Source organism: Micromesistius poutassou (assembly GCF_964030765.1).
Source record: "Micromesistius poutassou genome assembly, chromosome: 3".
In the NCBI taxonomy this organism is placed as follows: Eukaryota; Metazoa; Chordata; class Actinopteri; order Gadiformes; family Gadidae; genus Micromesistius; species Micromesistius poutassou.
The window spans coordinates 18,129,856-18,151,884 of NC_140273.1; the positions used below are offsets into that span (position 1 = coordinate 18,129,856).

The following is a 22,029-nucleotide window of genomic DNA, read 5'->3' on the forward strand; positions in this document are numbered from 1 at the left end:
ATATACCTAAAGCTTCACACCAATGGTCGCACTCTAATACGTTCACCTGCTGACAAGCAGCAGCGGTACGGTACACACAGCGGTATGGTCTTAGCTGCCACCTCCTGTATCATGCACTCCCCTACCTAGTACATGAGTATAGCTGATATCTTGTGATAGTTTACCTATATTGTGCGTGAATTGACCTTTCTAAAAACACACACCGTGTTTACCTATGTGCCACTCTAACCAACAGTGTCGATAGCTACCGTAAAGGCTCCCACAATACCAAGTCCCCAAGAATTGTAAATAAAAGTACTCAAGCCTATCAGCATATCGCATCGACAGCTTTATGGTCACCGAGACATGGGACAGCTGTTGTTGCGTGTTGAGTACAATACCGGCGCTAAGACAATTAAACACACGAGTGCTATTGATAGACCACAGTTCACCAGACCTGGTGCTAACCCCCCCCCCCCCACACACACACTTTAACTGGATCAAGGAATCCCTGACCTTGACATCCACATCAGTAACAATATCTCCAGCCAACACGCTGACCCTCCACAGAGGTGTTCCCAGGGGGGCTCCAGATAGCATGATGCTATACATTGTTGCTACCGCCCTCACTGCTCCTCGTTTCCTCCAGTCCTTCCTGAGACCAGCACGCTGCCAGGGGGTTAGGGGCAGGGCCAGCCACCACCGGGAAATCGGTGAGTCTCTTGACAACAATGCCATGGCCAGTGTTGTGCAAGTTCACACTTCACATGAACTAGTTCAAAGTTCAGTTCATACAAAAGAAAATGAATGAATCCACGTTCATAGTTCACCAATTCAGTTTTGAACTAGTTCATGTTCAGTTACATTAACAGTTTTAGAAATCAAAGAAAACTGTGAGTGAGTATTCTGTGCTTATATTTTAAAAGGAATCCTCTCCATTACCTGCTGCCCATCACTACAATCTCAAAATGTTGTGGATATCATTTGTACACCTGTTTCATTCATCACAACTAAGGCAGTAACTCTATTTAATAAACATGTCATCTGGACCTAAGCATCAATTCAGAATGTCACAAAATCAGAACTAGTTCAAGTTCAAGTTCTTTAGTTAAAAATATGTTAAGTTCAGTTCAAAGTTCATAGAAAAATGAACTTGTTCAATGAACTAGTTTATGCACAACACTGGCCATGGCTGATGCAGGGAGGAAGGCACCGCTAGTCATTTCATATAGGAGGGACTGCAGAGGGGGTGGGGGTGGGGCTGGGGGGTGTGACTTCCCCCATCCATGGAGAGCCTACAGATTGTTTCCTTTAGAGAAGTTTCCAAACAAGGCTCTGTTTACTCAGCCAAGCCATCCCAACCTCCGAGCTCCGCAGCGTTTACCGAATGCACACAGATCTGTCCACTATGGCACCCGTTGCACCCCTAACCGTCCCTGGAAGGAGGGATCCCTCTTTCTGCGTTTTCTCACAGGGTTTCTTCCTTGCTGATGAAGGGAGTTTTTTCTTTGCCCTTGCCCTGCTAGGGTTAAAGTCCCCGTGAGACTGTAACTGTGTTTGAGGGCTATACAAACAGAGCTGACTTGACCTGACACAGCAGAAGAAGAAAGAGAACCCTGGTGTTCCTGGGGCTGTCTTCCACACAGTGAGAGACCGCAGCGTGGAGGGGGGGGGGGGGGGCGAGGGTGTCCGGCCCACCTCAGGGCTGTTGTGAACAGCCCCTTTATCACAATTACAGTGTTAACGGGCCTCACAGGCCCACGGTCACTTGGGATCAGACAGCTCTCCCCCAAACGCCCAGCCCCCAGAGGGAGCAGGACTCAAGTGGGGAAAGGAAGAAACCTTTTGGGATGGAGGAGGATAATGATCGATGGTGAAAAATGAAATGAAATAAATAAATACCCTTCTCTCTTCCTACAGTCTGTAAGCCATCCGGAGACTTTTTCTCTTTTTCTGTCACCACTCCCAACATTGATCGTATGCCTTGATTGTTTTCAGCCTCACCTGGAAGTAACTAGTATGGATAAAAGTTAAATGACACTACATGTTAAATGTACGCAGGTAGTTCTTTCAATTCCATCACCTAACCCTAACCCTAACTTAATTACATTAATTTCCATCTCAGATAAACACTTCAACTTAACACACAACATTTTATTTCCACCATGAGACGGCTAAATCCAATCTGACATTTGTGTCAAATTCTAGATCATCTTTCAGTTTTGTTATTCCTGAAGTATAAACAGGCCAACACACATCCATGAGTGCACACACACACACACACTCACACAAATGTGTGTTTTACGTCTACAGTATGTGCCCATGTGTTTTGTGTGTGTGTGTGCAGTGACTGGAGGATCTGGCATCCCCTTGGCAGGTTTTAACAGGACTCTGGAGCAGGCCATAAGCCAGGCTCTGCTGGTGGTGGGCTCGGGTCCCACTGACTAACGAGGCAGACCAGAGACCTCCCCGCCGACTCCAGGGGAGCGCGCAGTGAAGCTCGGCCCGTGTGTGGATGTGCTTCAACCGTTTACCTCGAGGCTACAAACCGTTGTTCCAGCTCTTATTCGAGGGAGGAAGCAGGAGATTGAACACATTTCTTATTTCTTTGTGGTTCTTGGAAGCCGTGTTGTTCCATAATCCTGGCACTGTGGCTCATGTTGCCAAGGTAACTTTGTTGTATCACATTAATGCATTAATTTATTTATATATTTATGTGTGAATACATATTTTATCCTGAAAATTTGGAGCAAGGGCATTGTTACATTCTTCGAGTTAATCTGAACCGGACGGCTGTGTTCAATATTATATCAAAAATGCAACACTCAAGTCTTAAATGAATCTTTATTTATTTTCATTTAGATCACTTACAAAAAATAGTGTATTATAAAATTAATAATAAAAATAAATTACAATACACTACAATTTAACCACATCAATTATTTTTGGTAATAGAACAATGCATTTCTGTAAAACGAGACCAACATAAAGAAGCTACATAAATTAAGATATTTAAACCGATACAAATACGACTTGGAGCTGGAAAAAAAAGAAAAGAAAAGAAAACATTGATGTTTCTGTTTATTGCACAATGTCATTGGCATTTTTAATACAATAGAATAGAAGCAAAGTCTAGCAAAGAAGCAAAGTGAAGCATGTCGACTATTATAAACTATTGCAATTAGTATTATGATAATAATATTATATAATATAATAATAATAATAATATTATGATGATAATGCACATTGTACACAACTTTGTCATACAAACCATACTGTCACTGCGTTTGATTTAGTTTAGTTCTACAGCTCAAACTCCGACATTCTTATGACATTTGTCAACGAATGTCACGTGCGCCAAGACAGTGTAAAAAAAAGAGGTATATTTACATTTCTGACATTTTTCAGAGACTAGTGTGTGGTGAGTGTGACTTTTAAACGTCCCTTACCTCCGTCTGTAAATACCAAAGACAGTGTTTACCTTTCTGCTTTGCACTCAGAAGTCATGCGTTCCGCCAAGCCGAGGTGTTGGTGGTCGGTGTGATACCCAAGCCCACAGCGGCTGCTGCCCCGGGTTTCATAGAGAGAGAGAGAGAGAGCGAGAGAGAGCGAGAGAGAGAAAGAGAGAGAGAGAGAGAGAGCGAGAGAGAGAGAGAGAGAGAGAGAGAGAGAGAGAGAGAAAGAGAGAGAGAGAGAGAGAGAGAAAGAGAGAGAGAGAGAGAGAGAGAGAGAGAGAGAGAGAGAGAGAGAGAGAGAGAGATTATGGCCGGGACTCTGACCCAGATTTTAAATTCGGTATCTGACAACATGATCCATGTGGGACTCTATGTGGTCTTCCATTCGTTCTGGAAGCCTGGCGACCATGCGCTTGTAGCACCCCCACGTGCCCTAGCACCCCCACCAATGCACCTTCCTTCTAGCCGTCACGCATACACCGCTCTGATGGAGGGGAAGCCGGCATTTACCAAATCACTTGATTGGCTTCTCAGAAAATGGAGAGAGACCTGCACAAACACACAGCACCATATTGTTGCGGTACTCCTGTTTAGTACTATATACAGGGATTGCCCCTGGAGAAATGTGTGTATGAAACATTAATTATATTTCAGTATCAGGCAGATCCTTGGGATTGTCATTTATATTACATGTGTGTGAAAACATTTCTCTTGTAAATATTACATAAATGGAAGGCTCTGCGGACGTGGGCAGAGAAGCATTCTGCACCGGGGAGAGTTCGCCGGGTACGAGCTGAAGTCTTTGGCAGTGATAGTTGGCATTTGTCGAGTTTGCTGGCAATTCTTGCATATTATTTTGGGCTATTTCATGGACAAGGAGTTGCAAAAACTGCCAATTTGTGCACAAAATAAATTATTTTGTGTGGATTACTTTTGAATTCCCTGTGGCTCGGGATGATATTAAATAATTGTACTCTCATACAATACCGTGCTGTCACAACTAGTCAACTGGACCAATTTTGTGTCATCCCTGTGGAAGAGAATGTCAGACAAAAAGAAAACACATTCATGAAGAAATTAAGGAAAGATATACTATTTACTTTAAAAATTAACCAACAATGTTAAATAATAAATAACTGTTAAATGTAATCACAATAAAGTACATCTCAGGACTAAGTAAAGTAATCCAGTCTGTGTTTGTGTGTGTGTTTACCCCTTCACCTGTTGTAAAGGCATAGAGCAGAGACAGTAATGATAGGAACACCATTCTGTCTCCATGACGACCCCATGATCAGGATTGAGTCTGCACACAGACACATGTACACACATATATACACACACGCACATTTTTAAAACACTGTGGTAGGTGACATACAGTCAGCAACAAAACTGCTTGAGGTTAAGATGACTGGCAGTGGGCACACCCTTGCACGCACAAGCACGCACACACACACACACGTGCACGCACACACACACACACACACGGGGTAAAAAACAAGCGTGTGTGTCATTACTGCAATCAAGAATACCATGCACATTTTACTGATTTATTCAAACGTTCTCCATTACACTTAGTTTTGTGTTGACTTGCAGTGTTAACGGTCTACCATCTTCATTTGAAAATATGACATATTTGTCTAGCATATAGACTCCCTCCCCCCAGCTACAATATCACATTGTCGGGAGTTATTCATTGCATCCTTTTATTTTTGCTAGAAACATCTGCTGTGAAGTCGACGCAACGCTGAATTTGTTCTGCATTAAATATACAGTCTGCACCTCTGATGTTTCCTCACGTTGCATGCTGTTTCCCCCCAAGCGGCGCAGAGTTGTTCGCGGCGTTTCCCCCTGGATGTGACTGGATGTTCTTTTAAGCTACATGCACTTCAGAACAGAGCTTAAAGATGGATTTGAATGCACAGTGGAAGTCATTCAACTTTTAACGATGGTGAGGAAATCGCTGGACAGGCACACTGCCAGGAGCTTGATAGGTGAGGTAGTGAAAACATTACTTTTCATATTGAAAGCACACCACAGTGACTACAAGTCGGCCAATCGGCCCAGCTGACAAATGAGGTGAAAGATGAAGATGAAAACATCATCTAATCTTCCATTGGGAGGAGACCAGGAGGATAGACTCAACTTTTATTACCCTTTTGGCTTCTCTGGATTCTGATTAACTGTGAAAACAATTTGTAGGCCCATTATTAATAGTAATATTTCCCATACTTCAATACCTCAACATTCTAATAAACGCATCAGATGAGATCATTATAATATCACATTATAAAGGCCTGGGGGGGGGGGCACTAATACATTCACACCAATGCATTCATTCATTTCATGAATTCAATATTTATCCTACCCATATATTTACCCTGAAGGTTCTTATAAAGTCGGCCCATAGTGTGCACTTAATAAATTCCATAAATTCCACTACTTCCTCACAATTTCTTTGCTTAATGGCAGCCTAGTTATTGTTTATTATACCTACACATCGGCCCAACCACAGCCTGGTTATTACCTAAGTGAGGCTTTCACCAAAATATGGTGTCATTAAAGATAATTATGGAGGACATTAACAACTAATGTCTACCGAAATAGCAAAGAATCGCCTTACTTAATTATCACCTTGACGTACCACGTACATGCAGACACGCAGCGTGTTGCCAGACACACAGAGACGCCCACACCACACAGAGAGGAGCGCTAGGAGGGAACCTGCACCACCCACAGCTGACCCCAGCGGCTGTAAATCTAAAGGCAGAAACATTTGCTAGCGTTTCCTACATTCCCTCTTACCCTCCTCTCCCCTGAACTGCCAACAGGACGGCCAGATATTGAGCTGTCAATCATACATAGACATTTTTCTTTGCTAAAAAAGTACAACAGAGAATAGTATAGTAGGTGTATAATGCCTGCTGCTTTATATTATTTGTAGTGACAGGGTTCAGCCATTCCTATCAAATATGCTAATATAACTCACACCACAAAAGTTATTCATTGTAATTGGAGATATAAACTTACAGCTGTATACATATTATGTGTTTGATTAGTGTGTTTGATTAGTGTGTCTGCGAGTGAGTGAGTGAGTGAGTGAGTGAGTGAGTGAGTGAGTGAGTGCATGCGTGTGTGTGTGTGTGTGTGTGTGTGTGTGTGTGTGCGTGCGTGCGTGCGTGCGTGTGAGCGAGCATGACATGTTCCAACAGGACTCAATTAACAAAGAATAACACAGTTTGCCTGCTACTGACAATTAAGCACACATGACAGCCACCACCGTGTGACTTCCTTTACATTGTCATGGTGACGGCCAAATGGCAGGCAGATTTAACAGTGGTACCGAGTGCTTAACAACCCAGTTAACCACTCGGTACCACTCTCACCGTTCCCTGCATTACAAACTGTTCTGTGGGATCTGGAGTTGTCTAAACAGACAATAGAAAATGAATCTACAACAAAAATGCCTCTGCAAAATCCCTCCATCGCCATATGCTCTCTTTTTATACAACAATAAGGTTGTATCTAATCTAATGTCACACTGTGTTCTGGTGAAGCAAGGACATCGATGTGCTCTGACATGCAGGGGAATTATATTCAGAGCTCACAGAATATCTTGTGAGAGAGGCTCAGCATTGCAAAACATATTTTGACTTGACTTACTCTCGCTGCCTATAGGTTTTCTTCCTTTCAGGGACTGGTTTGGGTTAACTTAAGTGAGCTCTTTGTGGGGACTTAATGAACAAATGTGATTTTGTAAACAGGGCGATATCTAAACCCACGCTGTAAGACTTTGGTTGCAGATGTCTTCCAAGTAAGCTTTTTGCAGTGTAACACAGGCTGGGTAAGGGACTGGCTCACAGGGTCCTGAGGCCTTTAGTGCTCTCACAGACTGAAGGCAGTTTAGAGTTAACTCAACCTGATCAGCCTTAGCTTTAGTGTGAGCTAAGAATGTTCTGAGAATGAAACACACTGCGAAGGTCTGCCAGACTGGAGGAACTTGGCTCATTACCTAAAAGGCTCGGAGAGGTTTTGTTGTTCACCCATAAACCAGTGCACTTGTCAAGATAAACTGTGTGTTCAGTACAGGCCTGGAACCAATAAGGCGACAAAGACAGATATATGCTTTGCAGGAAGAACCAAAATGGCCAAAAATAATGCCATCTAAAAATATCAAATATCCTAGCTATTGACAGTGATCCACAATCAGTAATGAAGATAACTAAAATGCGTTTCGTCCTAACGAACTGCGAGGATTTGCTTGCTAAAATGCCGCAGATGGTAAACCGCCCAATCTGGCAACACTGCCTGCACGTCCTCCGCACTCTAACCTCAGCGTAAATCAATGAGACCAACTGAAAACTGAGCCGACATGGAACTTAAACTGTGATTCTGAAAAAAGTATACAGGTAATCGAAACTCGGTTTTCAGATTATTGAAGATACTTGAAGATAAGTGTGTTGATTTGTTTGAACAAAGGTTAACGTTGAAAATTGACCAAGTTACAATGTCTGAAGTGGTTGAAGTGTCAGAGAAGGCCATTGACTTACATTGTAAAAAAAAAAGATGAAAAAGCTTTATAGTTTAAAAAGTTGAAAGAGTTGAAAAACGCAGAGATAGCCAGAGCTGGACGTTTAGATAGTTGAATGGTTTCTGTAGCTGAAAGTATGCAGGAGCAGTTAACTGCACAAAAAACAGGCAACAGAATAAAGAAAACTTAGAAGAACATTAGATGTGCTTGCAGTTGCAACCACACTAATTACAAAGGAAAGGATATAAAGATGTTTGATCTCAGACATACACATAAATCCAAAAATACAAACCTGCGATACTTTATTATTTTACAAATGTTTTTCAGCCAAAATCCTTTATCAGGTGACGCAGATTAGAAATGTAGGCAAAGTCTAAGTGTGTACAACATACAATGGTTACAGAGAGAGAGCAAAATGTTTTTTCGTGGGGATATTGCAATATCCACAGTAATATATACATATATACTTAACAGTGATGTGGGATGTCTATATGAACCAGTCTCGAACCGAACAGAGCAGCGTTGGTACAGAACTTGCTCATGGCAATGTTCTCGTTCTGCTCACAAACACGTTACGTCCCACTATGGGTATGCTAATGCCTAAGCTACGCTGTGCTAGACCCACGGCTCACCCCGTGCCTGCCTGTTTTAATCACATTGGGAGGACGGCGGCCGTCACTGTTCACCGTTTGTCTTCATGCATGGGCAATGGTTTGCTTTTCATAGCCATGGTCCCGTAAACATCACGCGTTAGTAGAGAGATCACATTCCTATTATTAATGTGGACGTTTAGGAGGCTAAGAAGATAAAGACAAAGTGGGGACAGTTTCCCCTCTCTCTATCTCTCTCCTGCCCTAAAGCTTCGGAGGCGCCAGTGTGTGTTTATTCCATTATGTACATGTTCTTTAATAACAACTTGATTTATGCAATGGAGCTGTTGCTAAGGCTTCTCTGGCAGGATAAGGACCTGGTGCCTGTTGCAATCATGTTGGCCTCTCTTTCTCTCTCTCTACCGATCCCCTCGCTCTCACTCTCTCTCCCAGTCCCTCCAAATCTCTCTCCCTCTCCTGATCTTTTGCCTGATCTATCTTTTCCATGATCTCTCTCTCCTGCTCTCTTTGCCGATCTCTCTTTCGTTTTGATCCCTCTCTCCCTCTTCAATGTCTCCCGCCCTCCACTCGGCTTCGAGGTCGGTCCAAATAGCCGCCTCGAGACATCCTCAGCCAAGAGCGTTAGAAGTGAAAGTAAGCGCTGCCCTGTCAAGTTGGGGGGTGGGGGAGGGGGGGGGGTCTACAAGACTTTGGGCTGAGATAAGGTGAAGTCAAAGCTTTCAGGTGCGCATCAATATTTCATATTGAAGCCGAGAAGTACATCCTAGGCTGTTGTTCTGTCGATATACACTATTAGGTGTGCCACGCACACACCCACACACACCGACCAACGGCCGACTCCTGCAGTGTCCAGGAGCTGAGCCGACGCGATGATGCAGAAACACAGAGACAGGGAGGGGATACCAAACTCCATGAGAACGTTGTGAAGAAACACATTGGACTATTTAGCGGGGTGACGGTGGGGGGAAAGGGGGCGAGGATGCTGCTGACTGTGGAATGTGACGACCCAGTTGACCCAGAAGAAAATTGATCTATTTGTACATTTCTGCAAACCACAAATCTCAACTTTCTGAACCAAGAATAAGTTTTACATCAGCATTTCTAGTTACGTGTTTATCAACAGTTTGTTTTATTTGCTCTTGCTTGGTAGGCTATTGAACGCCATGAAAAAAACTAAATTATATATTTCATTACACACAATGTATTTTTAAAGGTGCACTCGTTGCCATGACAACACTCACGTGTTTTTTTTACGTAAACTAGTGTCCGCTGGCTAGCAAGAACAAAATGTTTTAATTAAACCATTACTTAAATAATCAAACTTTTTTCAACATGCTCATTGATTTCAACAAGGTACGTTAATTTGCTCCAATCATTCACTTATTCATAGTCATGGTCCTACCACATCCCCACACACAACAGCACCTCCCCAAGTGAGGCCAAGGCAGTGACCCCTCATGTGTGAGAGGTCATCCCTCATTCTCACTGTGTATTGAACAGTTCTGTTGTTAAATGCGATGATCATGGCAAGCTGCATATTAATAAAGAATAAGGAATAGAGAACAAGATTGCATAGTTCTTTCTTTTTGAAGATGGAATGTGGAATCTATTAATTATCAACCATACTATGGAGGGTATGCTCTTAAATTAGGCTACGATTTCCAAGTAGCCAACCTAGCAAATAAACACTGTATCAACACTTTTGGATGAACAACTAGTTAGCTGGTCTTTAATTAACAAGTCATCATGTGTAATCAGGCGGCAACAAAAAGGTATTTGGTCTGCAACACTATCTATCTGTGTGTATCTATCTTCTGTGTGTGTGTGCGTGTGTGTGTGTGTGTTCCCCTAGGCCTCGTTACCATGGCCAAGGCACAGCCCGGACTCCCATCATGGTCGCAAGTTGAAGCCGAGGTCCCAAATCTCAAAAACACCACGATGAATTTCCAGGTTTGTTAAGAATATTGCGTTCATAAAATATGTTCATGTTCACGTTTAAACAATAAATATGTGTTCATCTCACTATATCTCCCGCTGGGGTACACTAAACAAAAGTGTAGCCCGTTGTTACACGTTTGAAATACGTGGTGTGTAATAAAATATATAATTTGTTATTTCACAACCAAAAATAGCCTAGCCACCTTCTGTTCCCTTAAAACACTAACAGTGCATCAAAAGTGCCGAGGGTAGTTAAAACACCAATGATATACGCATATCTATAAACGTTATAATAAATATTTTTGGTTCAGAAATGTTAACATTCCACATATCTGTGGTTTGCAGGAACGTACCGACAGCTCGGTTATCTTCTGGCTACTGGGTTGAACGAGAGCAAAACGATAGTTCCAGAAGGGCATGCAGTTCAGGCCGCGGGCCGCCCTGGGCCGGCTTGTCACGATGCTTCCCCCATCATGCCAGTTCAGACATAAAACGGCTCTTTGTTCAGCCCTGACGAACATAAGACACCTTAAAAGATGAACCCATGTCCACATGAGGCTGTAACAAGGTGCCGATACCTGAGAGGCTGATATTTCCCCATTTTTTGTCATCGTCTGAACACACATGTGCGCTGCAGAATGTGAACCGAACAGAACCGAGGCAGAGGGAACTATGTATACAGACAGAAAGGTGCGAGCTCACTGCTGCCCTCAGACCAGCCATCGTGGAAAGACTCTGAGCTGTACCCCAAGACTCATGCCTCTGCCAACATCCAGACCAGGAAAGCGGCGATTTATGGTTTTTTTTCGCCGCGACTTCAATAACCAGTGCCAGTTTCAAAGGCAGGCGGAAAACCTCTCTTCCCCCTCTAATGGAAGGACTTTTTTTGGGGGGGAGGTGGGTTTCCCTTTCTTCCTGTCCGTGCCAAGCTTGGCAGAGAGAGACCCTACGGACTGCAGGGTGTAAATCTGGACCAGAGTCTGAGATTCTTGTTGCCGTTAAGTTACAAAAGACACATCATGTACGCAGAGGAAGAAGATAAATAACCCCATGAACATACTGTTAACTGTTCCCTTGTGAGGCGTTCTGAGAAATATGTCAAAAATGTGTGTGGGGGAAACGAGTGCTCTTCAATATTTTAAAGGAAGGAAATAAAAAAACACTTAGTATGAACTACACTGTACCTCCGCAATATATGATCTCAACCAAGATCATATATCTGTGGTCTCAGTTCATGAACCACCACAGAGATGACTCACACATTTTCTCCCTTGTGATCACCGAGCAAAAGAGATACAACACACAGTACACGCCTTGGGAGGGTGAACTTTGCTTAACACACCACCACTCACACTTTCTTTCCTTCCCTCCCTGCCTCACGCCGTTCTGGGTGGAACCGGCTGTGCATTGGTACACACGCACACCTGCTGACTGCACACACAAAGACATGGCTGTGTGTCTGCAGCATGAGAAACCACTTCCAATCACCCTGCGGAGATCTTTGTTGCACACAACACCCACGCGCACACAACCTCCTTTTTTGCAATACAGCGACACCATGTCCACACAGGGCAGAACGCCACTGCCAAGCCATGCACTTTCAATTCCACACAGTTGGCCCGTGGTCGAGGTCTCTTCCAAAATAAAAGCGCTTTGCACTTCACAGGTGAAGACCCCCATACCAACCTAGAGATGGTGTTTCTCCTCCTGATATAAGTTAACAAGATTGTCGCGATATATCTGTACAGTATATATCTATATATAGATATAGATATATCGATATATCTACACATCTATATATATAAGGATATATCTATACATATAGGTATATATATACACTTTTGACACAATGTCCTATAATAATAATAATACATTTGGGAACTACATTGTGAAACCTGCATTGAAGAGTTTATGGAGGTTGCAGTGCATTGATGCAACACTATCCCACTGCAGACAAAAATCAAAGAAAAGCAAACAGCATGATAAAAGAAGTTGAAAGGTGAAGGTGGACAGGTTTGCCTCTCTGTGTGCATGTGTGCGTGTGTGTTATTGAACATGCATGCCTTTACCTCGGCATATGTGTGTCATTTGGATACTGCCCTGGTGCCTAAGTGGGGGGATCGCAATCTTAATGTTTGTGTGTGTGTGTGTGTGTGTGTGTGAGAGCATGAATTGACACCTCTTAAAGCTATCTAAGAGGCCTTGAAAACCCATTTATTGTTTATTTTAAACTTTTGGTTTGGCCACTAAGCATAGCTCTGCTATGTTGTTTAGAACGGCCACATGCGATGACAGATCTCTCTTGCATGTTCGTTTATTCATACTTGCCAAAGCAGTTAAGTTGACTATCTATCACTTTGTATCGTTTATCGTTGTATTAACAAATGGAGAAGAGGCGAAGATGACCTACATTCTGGTATTTCGACGGTACAGTATTTTATAATATAACACACTTTTTGTCCTGGAACAACGAATACCTGGAACTAATTACTGACAAACTGACTGATGGAGATGGTTTTTTTCCCCGGGCTGTAGCTTTGTCTCCTGTGTTTGCTCTGGATTTGAGCGGTTCCACTAGTGATGGTGGTAAGGCCACCCACACCCGCACGGCAAGGTTGTTTAGCGAGATCTGGGGCTTTTGGTGGATGGGGGTGGTGGATTGGTAGCCGGACTGGGCTCCTGTGTTTGGGTGTGGTGCTTCTATTTCTCCATGTTGAGTCATGTAACAATGGGCGAGCTCATCATCCACGTTTTGCTGCATAAGCACATTTTCAAACATCAAAAGAGAAAAAGAAAAAAAAAACACGTGGGAACAGGCAGCCGCACACGGATCACCTTCTTATCCATCGGTTGGCTGCCTGTCGACAGCCTTGACTCTGCCCTCTTGTACATCCCAGCGCCATAGCATTTGCTTTGGCTGTTGGCTTGCTCGCTAATGACACAACATTGTGTTCGATCATCCTCTGGAAGCCCAGCTCTCACTCAGAGGCCTGACACAAAGAGTGAGTCACCAAGAAATAAAACATTTTTTCACCCCACTGGAAGAAACCAGCGGGAACCATTCTCAACTGACGGCTGGGTCCTCAACTGGATGTACGGCGATAATATTAGCGTCTTTGTTAAGTGAACTTATTAAACAATGCGAACAGTGAGACTATATGCAAACAGAACGGATGCATGTTCAGACTTGTCGTTAACCGAGATGTATGCCGCTGACAGGTCTTTTTTTAAACCACAGAGCAACACTTTTTCCCTCCTTGATTAACACTCATTGTGACCAGCCACAACCAGGGATTAAATGACACAGGGTGGTGTCATTCATGGTTCTCTTGCCGCCGAAATCCCATAATCCAACCACCAAAGGTGCCAATGATTTTCTCTTGCTCAAGTAAGACAAGAACTGTCTTTCTGGCACAAGACAGAAGATGTGCGTTGTCTCTCCCTTCTGCGCCATACACTTGATTAGGGTTTGAGATGGGGTATCACACATAAGAAACACATAGGATTATGAGGGCCTTGATCAGTAAAATAACTGCTTCATAATGGACGTTCATGGGTTTACACCAAGGTGAGGATGAACGTTTATTATAGCCCATCCCTCTTTGTTCAAATTGATTCATAATCATGTAATAATATCAATACCACTCGATCCACCTCGTCATTGAAAGGGCAGAGGTGATTGTAACATAGTCAGACCCACGTCCACCCAAGAAAACGTTCTAGCTCGCCGATGCTGAGCCATGTGTGGGTGTCCGGTCGGGTTCTTTCAGCGCTCATTATTTCAAACAAGAAGGATTGCTGCAGGGAAAGAGTTAAAGGGGAACTCCAGGATTCTTCAACCTGGCCCCTGTTTCTTCTTCTCCTTGGCTGTAGCGCTCACGCTCAATACTAGACCAATTTCAGAATGTGTTGCCCGTGTTAGTCCATCAGACCCAACCTGATAGGAAAATAGGGTCCAAGTTGAGAAAGAGCATAAGTTCTCCTTAAAGAATTGCCTCTGTGTGAACTGCAGTGAGAAAGGGTTCCAGGGTGCCGCTCTGAGGCCGTGGGGTGACCAGGCCAGACGAGAATGAGCTGAAGCCTCCTCAGACCACCTCAGAGGGTCTGAGGAGGCTTCAGCTCATTCTCGGCTCACCGCCTCCGCTGGGGGGGGGGGGGGTGTTTGTGAGGGAGCTTCAGCGAAGACACATTTGGGTCCTGTGATAACCATATGAGAGTCCACATGCTCTGATGAGTAATATCTACCCTACCCTTCCCTCCCTCTCTCCCTCCCTCCTCACTTCCTTTTTCCTTCCACTCCTTCCTTCTCCCTTTCCACGTGGTTTGTTGTCCTGAGTCATGGCCTCCACACCTTCCGCCGCCCATTTTCCTGGCTCTTTTTAAATTTATTTCTCTCTGTCTCTCACCATCTGTATCTTTGATGTTCAGCTCCTTCGTCCTCATCTCTCTCTCTCTCTCTCTCTCTCTCTCTCTCTCTCTCTCTCTCTCTCTCTCTCTCTCTCTCTCTCTCTCTCTCTCTCTCTCTCTCTCTCTCTCTCTCTCTCCCCCCCCATGTGGTGAGTGAAGGGGACTCTGCCGTCTGTCCTTCCATGGTACCGGTCCCCGAGAAGGAGAACTGACTCACTAGCCTCTGACATGCCGAGCTCCAGTCCACTGCACGCCACCCACTCTCTAACCCCTACCACCCCACCCCACCGCACTCACCCACACCAGAATAGCATTCCTCGTCAGTCTCTGTGCCCAGCTGTGTCTCCGTCTGTGTGTCTGTTCCTCTATCTGCCTTCTGTGTAGCAGTCTAGCTCTGTTCTATTATTTCTACGCCTGTCTGTCTCCCCGTCTGTCTGCCAGCCTTCTTAGTGTGTGACACACTTCCTTGTTGTCTGAATCTATCCGTCCGTCTTACTTGTCTGTCCGTCAATCAGATTGTCAGCGTGTCTAACTCGTCTGTGTGTCTATAAGCCCGCCCATAAGTGTGTCAATATGTATTTCCATGCGTGCCCTCATGTTTCCCCTTGTTTGCGTCTCCATCCGACCACTCTGCTCGTCTAAACCAACCGCAGACGTCTGAAGGACACGGCAGGGTGACTGTACTCTGTGCGTGTTGGAACTATAAAGACCTCAGACTGAAAATATAATCACAGCGACGTTCACACCATAATGGAAGTCATACATAATTCAACATCAGAACAGGCCAGGATCATTACACATGAGATGAATTGCCTTTACCTCCTTGTGTTTGGCGGAAAAATCCCACCCGCCATCTCTCAACGTGGCACTGAAGAACGGTGGGTGAAACTTTCTCTTCCGCCATGTTATCACAGGAGCGCCGAGAGACTAAAACTGAACAAAACCATGCCTATACTCTTTCTAAACCACCGCAAAGATCAATCTTTTTCGATTTATCCGTCCGTACGTTTCAGTTGACTGCATCGACTGCTGTGCGGGCGGTGGCAGGCGGCGTGGCAACAGGTTGGTTGAACGGATGCAGATCGAAGATCGCAGCGTAGACTTCCTTGCAGTGCTTTAACAGGAGATTTGTTGACCATTGCAAGAGCAATAAGGATTTTTAGGGGCATTATGACTGGGTTAATAAAACACAGCTGCCCCTAAAAGTCCCTCACTTTTCTTGCTGCCTTTTTCTCTCTCTCTCTCTCTCTCTCTCTCTCCCTCCCTCTCCCTCACTCTCTCTCCCGCCCTGCGCTGGTTTCCTCGGCCCGCATGCGTTACCGTCCAGAAGTATCGAGATCGAACCGCCAGCTTTTTTACGACCTCGTCGAGGCTTGGAGGTCCTAACTGGTGCTATCGGTGTAGCGACACGCAGCACGACAGCAAACACGCAAAACAAGTTTTTACTTTTAGCGAGAGGCAGGTGAAAAGCTTTATTGATTTGCATATTCGTAATGCTGTTCTGTTTTTACAGTTTTAAAAAGTGGGAGGGTGGAGGGGATGACATTAGCTCAGAGAACAGCTTTTGAGTGGACTGAGTAAACCCAGTGTGAGGCCAAACATACGCAGGCTTTGTTACAGGCTCACTCGTCACATGCCCTTATAAACATTACCTTTCCATTTTAAGGCATTTCCCAATTGTGTTCGCAGGAGGACTGCACGAACCCAATGACCCAGTTCACGTAGCTAACCTGGATATGTCGGAAAAAGCTATTTAAAGGAAACCTATAACTCTGCTTACATACGACGTGTGGGGAGGGAATATGAGACCCCCCCCCCCCACCCCCCACCCCCCACCCCCAACGGTAAATGAGCAGAGGGAGGGGTGTGTTCACGGGACTAATAATGTGAGCAGCAAAAGCGAACAAGTGGCGATATTAGTCCTATTGGGCCTGTTTTCTGAACAACGTGACATGCCACTGCAAGAGGCTTGGCAGGCGGTCCCGGGCCGTCGCTGTTGCATATCAAACGTTGATTCAGCAGCACCCTCCCCCCCGGGCTCCCCACCGCCGCGATGGGGCTTATCCAAACCAGGCCTGCTCCTCCGATCCCTCCCTTACTAGGTCCTCTGCTCCTCTCTCTCGCTCTCCCCCCCCCCCCCACCCCCACCGCGCCTTGTACAGAGAACACACAGGAGCTTCAGCCAGAGTGTGTTTATCTACTTTTTTGGGATGTGTGACATTGCTCTTAAGTAGACTTGGTTGTAGCGAACGCAGTGTAATCATTGGTCTACTGACGGATGAACGCAGTGCACCTTAAATCTCCAGCGTATTATAAGGAGTAGCTGGCCCACCCTGTTTGTGTCTATGGTTAAGCTAGAGTAAATGTGAACTACTCATATTCTATTATTGTTCACTTTTGTATGTATTTACCTAGACCATAGACCTTTATGTTTTATATGTTTTACATGTATTGGTTGTACTTGTTTTCAGCAAATATCCTTCAAATATAGGGAATACTTAATACATAAATTGTATTAAAACATTCTCAGAAATACGGGAGTTTACATTTGAGTCTTGACTGAATTGTCATAATAAGAAAATGTGAATAACTTAGTAAGTTTGAACATTATTTTATATCAGTTTATTGGTTTTCCCTATATGATTGGCCCGTGTTACATCGAAAACAAAGCCTTTATTATAAGCCTATATTCTCTGACTCAATATTAGTGGTAAGAGCCAGATATTATTTGAAAAAGTTAATAGCCTGTGGGACGCAATAAGGTTTTGTTGAGTTTCTACTAAAGATACGTGCGTTGCCTGGCCGTTTATGGGTGTTTTAGTAATTGTTGATGTTGAGGTCATCTTTGTGCAAGCAGTCATACAAAAAATCCCCTGATTCAGCAGATGTCTAACCTATGTGTCACTTTCAGCATGGAGATGCTACTGTTGCTAACCGCTCTATTAATTACATAAAGCATCTAGTGTCCATTTGCTAAATTCATTAGCCAGTTATGTGTGGCACGCATGGGTCAGGACAGATATAGAAACTGCTTCTCAAAACAGCTTACTCACTTAACTCATTTTATGTGAAGGAAAAACGTGTTACTTTTTGACGCCTACAATAGTCTTGTTGCTTAAACCTTCATCTGGATTTTATTTTATTAAGGGCCGGGCCAAACAGGGAACTTGAAATTAATCTGCTTATCTAGGCGCTAATGATAATATAATGGAGATCCTGTTTTGTGTCAACTCCAGTAGCATACTCTTTCTATTTTTTTTTTCTCAGCCTACTTTTTTTTTCTTTTTTAAACAATGTCCATTGTGGGGTCAGAAATAATAGGAGGCAAATGGATTGCTTTAACTTTTACAACGTGATGGATGACACAATACATGAATGCTCCAATACTTAGTAGGGCTGCAAAACATGTTTTTAAAGATTGTTTTAAATCCCAAATCCAATCAGAAATGTATATAAATTGACATATATAGTGAATAACGTGCCAAGGCGTGCTATTTTCAGAAACAAGAACACAGCCTAATCATGGCAAACGTGTGGCCTATTTTACAGCGTGAAGCAACGATTTTGTGGGCTAATAATAACCATTTGTTCAGCAAGGGTTTAGATGCTTATTCGTGTTATTTTTTGTAACTTTGTATAAGCCTATGTGACGGAAATGTATCAAATATGAAGGCAGCAATCCCTAAAAAGACATCTCTTCAGTTTTGGCTGCTTTTGGCCATTCTGATATCACAGCAGAGGGGTGTGGAACCAGGTTGTCACATGAACCAGAAACTGGGACTTTGTAGGCCAGTTGAATGAATGAGGACTCACCTTGCCCGCAAAGACCCAACCTCTGACGCACAATATCACCACTAACACCACTCTTTCGGGAAGTTCAAACCCGAAACGCCACACTATTCTCAACGAAGCATAATAAAGCAGGGAACGCGTCTCGTTTACACACCTTTCTACACCCGCGACCACCGGAATCGAACGAGGGTATTCCCCTCTACCGACTGATCAACCTCCAAGCCCGACTGGAACAACCAACCTACGTTCCAAATTGACAAGTGTCTGGGGGGAAATGAAAGATGTCGATTGGGTCGTTACCTGTTGTCTTCCCCGCGGTGGACGATCCCCAGTGGGCGACGCGTCCGCATCCCGGCGGGCAGCGGGTGACCGGGAACCGACGCACTTGCTAATTTGACGGGACCGTCTGGTCTGAAGACCGCGGCTGCGTACGAAGTTGGAGATCAGCGTCCATCACCACCACCACCGCCCCTGTTTATTTAGCACTTTGCGCAGGTTATTGCACGACTCCCAAATGTTGTACGATTATCCTCACCCATTGTTGACCGAAAGAAGTCGCCCAGCCAGGCCACGTTTTACCCCGTCCGAGGAAGCATAAGAAGAAGCAGCAGAAGAAAAAGAAGAGGAGACACCAGTCTGGCGTCCTGTGCCCGCTTTTCCGTCCTGTATTTCAATGGTCGACGTGCGGAGAGGCGGCGACCTCGTGGCCAACAAGCCCGTCCAGGACCCACATATCCATTCTGGAGAGGAAGACACTGCTGCTGCCGTGTTGCAACCCGTGACCACGATATTACTAACAGCTGGAACGAGGTGATATATGGGCTAGCCGAGCCCTCCCCAACATGCTCTCCTCCTAAGTGGTGGACCTGTTTATTTTAAGATCGACACTTGGGTTCGCCCGTAATTGCAGAATTCCGACCCCTTGCTTTGCGCTGCAATAGTTGCGCACATCCACGGTCTATAAAGACTATTACAGTTGTCGTTTAAAAGAAAGACATCCAGCCTACAATCCACAGGCGGTGTTTATCTGTAGGCTCAGCCGATTGTCGACCCGCCCGACCCATGCGTTCCTTGTCTTAAAGCTGTTCCCAAACTCGTGGGTCTGCTGCCCAAGGTCCTCTCTTAAATAGGAATATGGATGCTGCTGCCGACTGGGAGGCTACAACAAGCCAGGTATCACACCTTTTGTGTGGAGCCCCGAGTCACACCACTACTTAGCTTAGGCTGACCTCTAGTGGTGGAAAAAAAGACTGGCCTACACTTATTAGTCTGTATAACACACGTTTTGTGTGTCGCAAGTCAGTTGTTACAATGCCGGTTGTATTAGGCCTATAAGCCCATGTTATATAATACGACTGTTTGGATCATATAATCCGTTTTATTTGCGAAGTTGTTGGTGTTTTGTGAATTTCTCTGAATGGCCGATGAGACCACGTCCCGCTCCCCCCGTGGTGACGGCACCACGCTGGGCCCCATCACCCACGCACAGGGCTGTAGACTCATACTCTAAAACGAGAAGTAAATCGTACTCATTTCAAAGCTCATTCCGAATGTATCACATAATTTGGACCATGAACGACCTGCGGACACTCGTTGGTGAGTATGACAAAACCCCTCGCATTTTCTGCGATAAGGAGTCGTACTAAGGCATGGTTGTTGTTAACGTGGAGCACAAGAACATTAGTTCAACGAAACAAAAGCCTGTTGTGCCTAGTCTGGAGTACAATAAATAGTCCTAATACACGTGATCGTTGCAACTTATTGCCCGTGTATCGCGTTTAAACACACACACTCGAAGGCACTCGTTGTAGACGTATTGAAACACCCTCAACGTGCTGAAAGACGCGATTGATGTTCTCTGTTATGTGACAGCCCGGGCCCGGAGATAAAGTGCTTATCAAATGACGGATCACATGAGACCAATGTTCAGCACAAAACCCGTACTTCATTGTTGCTTGTTTGTCTTCATATGTCTATAACCTGAGTTGTCTGAAGGAGGAAGGTAGTCAAATATTTCCATAGTTCATAACTCACACCCATCACACCCTGTGGTGTATGATACAAAGTCTGACTCCTCCATGTGTTTTTCTCAGTTTTTGTTGGTTTTTAATCAGGAAATGATTTAATCAGGAAATTACGTGATAATGAATGACACAGTATCATGTCCAGCTGTTGTCTTGCGGTTTGCCCCTAATCTCTCTCTGTATTCTCAGTGTAGCGTGGGACCCTCGCTATGGTCTCTCCCACCATGAAAGCCTTGGTGGACCTCGTGTGGGCTGTGTGGAGCATCGGCGCCTCCATCTATGACTACATAAACACTAGTGCCATGGAGGAACGCATCCACTCCCTGGAGGACGTCATCACCATCCACCAGTGTGTCATTGGGGCGCTGTCAGCCGGGGTGGTGATGCTCTTCACCTATATCCTCTTGAAAAAAACCTAGCTGAGAAGGGTTTACAGGGTCAATCAGACAACGTCTTGTTCTGTATTATTGTTAACCACCTCATCAATGGTTTTTAGATTAAGAAGACTCTAAAGAGATGTTATAATGATCAGTGCATCTGGGTGGAGATGTGCAGGGACAGGTGTATCTCTGATCGATCCAGAAGCAGACACTGAGACGGGGAGTTGTCCAATATTGGTTTCCAGTCAGGCAGTAAGAACTCTTACCGCTACATACCTGCATGATGCTCCTTGGTGTCACGTGGCATTATTATTATCCCCCGTTTCTCAGAGCTTGGGGCAGTCATTCTTGAAAGCCAGGTTAAAACTGGGTTGCACATCTAATGCATGCTCGTTTTTCACTTGGTGATCACATGAGGGATCCATACAGGCCACATTTATAACCCCTGTAGGTCTGCCTGGTTCCTCTTCCTCAATGTGTTGTCTGTGGGCATCGGTGTGTGTACTATCAAGTTCTGCTATTCAAAGTTATGTAATATTATCAACTTGCTGTCGTTGGCAAAAGGGATCACAGATGTGAGATGAATGTAATGCTACAATAACACAACTGGCCCTAGGCTAGGGATGTCCTTTCAACAGGTACTACACGTTACTTTGGAGTGTAGGTGGTTATCTACAATTGTCTTCATGGGGTGAACTTAGGGTTTCAACTTAATTCAGTCCATTTGCATATAATGGTGTTTTGCAACATGCAAATAAAGTATTGCACAAACTCAGACCTACTTAGAATAATATAACGCAAACTCATTTAGCTGTTGTTTAAATTGCTATGACGAGATAAGGAAAGAGAGGAACTGAACATAATTTTAACATAATAACTGAATACAAATGATCAAATCTGGTCTTAGAGTGAAAT

At 44.4% G+C, this 22,029-nt stretch overlaps 1 long non-coding RNA gene across 1 annotated transcript; it reads right to left on the reverse strand.

Moving 5' to 3' along the window:
- Positions 1-2,804: 2,804 nt before the first annotated feature.
- On the reverse strand, positions 2,805-19,507 carry LOC311340615. The gene is made up of 4 exons (XR_014633267.1): positions 19,246-19,507; positions 19,011-19,134; positions 3,461-3,544; positions 2,805-3,018 (listed from the first exon to the last, which is right to left on the reverse strand). It is a non-coding gene; the product is annotated as an uncharacterized lncRNA (long non-coding RNA).
- Between the last annotated feature and the right edge of the window lie 2,522 nt (positions 19,508-22,029).